Source organism: Carlito syrichta, unplaced genomic scaffold (assembly GCF_000164805.1).
Source record: "Carlito syrichta isolate Samal-C Ts95f unplaced genomic scaffold, Tarsius_syrichta-2.0.1 Scaffold316208, whole genome shotgun sequence".
In the NCBI taxonomy this organism is placed as follows: Eukaryota; Metazoa; Chordata; class Mammalia; order Primates; family Tarsiidae; genus Carlito; species Carlito syrichta.
Window position 1 is genome coordinate 467,322 of NW_007260304.1, and position 4,296 is coordinate 471,617.

The window sequence follows — 4,296 nt, forward strand, 5'->3', positions numbered from 1 at the left end:
TCCACTGGAATTTCTCCAGGCTAGTTCATGTCATGATCACCGTGCATGATCAAAGGAATTGGGAAATGCATTCCAACAGATGGCTCTAGAAACAAAGAAACAAAACCCTTAAAGGAAGGGGCCTGGGAATCACGTGTTTGGAAGATAATAGTTCATTCTTGCTCTTTTGCCAGGGAGAAGGATACAGAAGCAAATGATAATAATTGAGAGAAATGAAGCACTTATGGTTACAGACTCAAAGCGCCTTGCAGGCACTGACTGGGTCTTCAAAACAAGCAGGTTCTGTTGTTAGCTCCATTTTAAAGATATGAAAACTGAGACTGGCGGGTAAGTGGTGTTGGCAGCAATCAAAAAGTCCAGACATAAGATTCCAGAACCTATGCTGTTACTAGAAACAACTGTGGAGATAATTTTTTAAAAGCTAGGGTTTCTCAGGTTTGCCACTACTGAAGTTTGGGCTGGGTGATTCTCTGTTGTGGGGCCCTGTCCTGTGCCCTGAAGAATGTTGAACAGCATCTCTGGCCTCTAACCTGTCGATGCCAATGGCACCCCCTAAATAGCACCCTAAAAATAGCATTTTGGGACCAGGTCCGATGGTTCACACTTGTAGTAATCTCAGCCATGTGAGAGGCCAGGGCGGGAGGATAACTTGAGCCCAGGAGGAGTTCCAGGCCAGCCTGGGCAACATAGCAAGATCTGCTCTCTAAAAATTAAAAAAAATTTTTTTTAATTAAAAATAAATAAAAATAGCATTTTCAGGCAACCAAAAATGTCTCCAGACGTTGTCTAATGTCCCTTGAGGGACAGAATTACCCCTGGTTGAGAACCATTAAAGTAAGCTAATTAGCAACTCAGGGAGCCTACTTTATTGTATTTTTAATTAAAATATATTTTCTAATCAAATCAATATATGTTCATGTTGTTTTAAAAGAAAAGAATCAAATGGTACACAAGAGATTATAATAAAAATATTGCAGCCTGTTCCACCTCAAATCCTGTTCGTTACTGAAAAAAACCTATTAACATTCTTAGCTGTTTCTTCTTTTACTTGCCTTGACATCCCTAAATAACCATTATCTTCTGGATGTATCAGCACTATACATTATTTATGGATTGTTTTTTCTCTGATGGATAACAAGTTAATTCACACAGAGCTCTCCTTTCCCTCCTTCCTTTCTCAAATGTGAGTTCTTCTGTAGGTTAAGTTTGTGACACAGAGCGATACCTGATTACATCATGATTTCTGACTTCAACTACTCAAGAGGATATGTTTCTTCTTTTTATCACAGCTTTATTGAGATTGAATTCACATATCCTACAACTCACCCACTTGAAGCATGCCATTCAGTGGCATTTAATTGTACAGTGTTGGGCAACCCTCAACTTTAGATCAATTTCAGAACACGGTCCCCCACCCAAGGAGATACTGTGCACCCCTCAGCCATCACCCCCAGTCTCCCCACCCACCCCCAGCCCTACACTATCACTAATGAACTTTCTGTTTGTATAGATTTCCCCATTCCAGACATTTCATGGAAATATATTGACTGACTTCCTTCACGTAGCATAATTTCTTCAAGGTTCAACACGTTGTAGCAGTGTCAGCATTTTATTTTATGTTTTATGAGTCAGGATTTTTTTTTTTTTTTGAGTTGGAATCTCACTCTGTCACCCAGGCTGGAGCTCAGTAGTATGCTCATGGTCACCCCAGCGCCGACCTGCTGGGCTCAGGTGATCCTTCAGCCTCATCCTTCCAAGTAGCTGGAACTACAGGTGTGTGCTATCATGCCCCGCTAATTTTTTATTTATTAGAGAGATGAAGTCTCACCAAGTTGCCCGGGGTGGTCTGGAATCCACAGGTTCAGGCAATCCATTCGCCTCGGCTTCCCCAAAGTGCTGGGATGACAGGCTGAGCCACCAAACCTGGCCACGGGTCAGGATTTCGCTTTGTCACCCAGGCTGGCATAATCACGGATCACTGCAGCCTCGACCTCCTGGGCTCAGGTGATCCTCCTGCCTCAGCCTCCTGAGTAGCTGGGACTACAGATGTGCATCGCCACACCCGGCTTATTTGTTTATTTTGTGTAGAGACAGGGTCTTGCTATGTCACCCAGGCTGGTTCTTGAACTCCTGAGCTCAAGTGATCCTCCCACCTTGCTCTCCCAAAGTGCTGGGATTACCAGCATGAGCCATTGTGCCCAAACTTCATTCCTTTTTATGTCTGAATAATATCCCATGTTACAGGGGAAGATACCATGTCTTACGTACCCATCCATCTACTGATGGGCCCTTGGGCTATTTTCACAGTCTGGCTATTGTGAATCATGCTTCTGTGGACATTCATGTGCACGTTTCTGCGTGGGCATATGTTTTTGTGTCTCCTGGGCATGTACCGAGGAGTGGGATGGCTGGGTCCTGTGTTTACCCTCTCGAGGAATGAGATAGCCTTTCTTGACTTCACTTTGTAAGCTAGGAGTGTTGGGCCCCCTGATCACCCCTTTGGCTCATAGAAGGACCTTCAGAAGGGATCTTCCAGAAGAAGCAAAGATGGGCTCTTTTAGATCTCGTTTCTACATTGACTCGCTTGTTCATCTCACATCAGTCAAGGCCTCTGATGGCCTTGACTCAGAAACTGTAGACTTAGAGATGAGTCGCTAATCCCCTTCCCTTGAGAAGTTCCCCACACTCACTTCCCCCTGTGGTAGGCAGAATTTTAAATGACTTTGGTCAGCCATGGTGGTGTACAACCATAGTCCCAGCTACTTGGGAGGCCAAGGCAGGAGGATTATTTTAGTCCAGGAGCTCAAGACCAGCCTGGGCAACATAGCAAGACCTCATCTCTAAAAAAAAAAAAAAAAAAAAAAACACCTAGCAAAAAATGAGCCAGGGATGGTGGTATGTACCTGTAGTCCCAGCTACTCAGGAGATTGAGGCAGAAGGGTCATCTGAGCCCAGGAAATGGAGACTGTAGTGAGCTGTGTTTGTGCCGCTGCGCTCCAACTGGGCAATAGAACGAGATTCTGACTCAATCAAACAAATAAAATAAAATGATCTCCCAGCTACCCTCTCCCAGCATATACATCTGGTTGAATCTCCTTCCCTTGAGTGCGGACAAGACCTGGGAGTAGGGGAGATGTCACTCCCAAGTCTAGGTGACATTATACAATGAGGCATGAGGATTTTGCAGATATAATTAAGGTCCCCACTAAGTTGACTTGAGTCAATCAAAAAGTTAAAGTAACATGGGTAGGCCTGACCTAATCAGGTGATCTCCTAGAAGAAGATCAAGATGTCAGAGAGATTCAAAGCAAGAGAGATTTTCCTGAGAACCTTGAAAAAGCAAACTGCCTTATTGTCTCAAAGAACTGAGAGTGAGAGGCAACTATTGGCAAGAAAACCCAGACCTCGGCCAGGCACAGTGGCTCATGCCTGAAATCCCAACCCTTTGGGAGGTGAAGAGACAAGAGGACTGCCTGAGTCCAGGGGTTCAAGATCAATCTTGGCAACTTGGTGAGACCTCGTCTCTACAATAATTTTTTTTTTAACTGGAGTCACACTCTGTCGCCCACACTGGAGTGCAGTGGCATGCTCCCGGTCACCGCAGCCTCAACCTGCTGGGCTCTGGCAATCCTTCCACCTCAGCCTTCCAAGTAGCCGGAACTACAGGTACATGCTACCACACCCAGCTAATTTTTTATTTATTGTAGAGATGAGGTCTTGCCAAGTTGCCTGGGTGGGTCTCGAACCCTTGGACCCAAGCAATCCTCTCGCCTTGGCCTCCCAAAGTGGTTGGGTTACAGGCTGAGCCACCGAGCCCAGCTACAACAAATTTTTAAAAATTATCCAGGCGTGGTGGGTGCTTGCCTGTGGTTCCAGCTACTTGGAAAGTTGAGGAGGAAGAATTACCTGAGTCCAGCAGATTGAGGCAGTCGTGGCCATGAGCGTGCCACTGCACCCCAGCCTGGGTGACAGAGTTAGACTCTGACTCAAAGAAAAAGAAGAAGAAAGAACACCCAGACCTCAGTCAAGACATCTCCAGGAAACAAATTCTGCTTAACCTGCAGGAGCTTGGAAGTGGGTCTCTTTCGACCCAAACCCCCAGATGAGGACAGTCAGTGAGGTCTCAGTTTCAGTCTGATGACTCCTGAGCAGAGGGTTTATGCTGAGCTGAACTCCTGGTCCCTGGAGACTGTGACATAATGAATGTGTGTTGTTTTAAGCAGCTGAGTTTGTGGGGATTTCTCTTTTATTTATTTTATTATATATATATATTTTTTTTTTTTTTCTTTTTTTTTT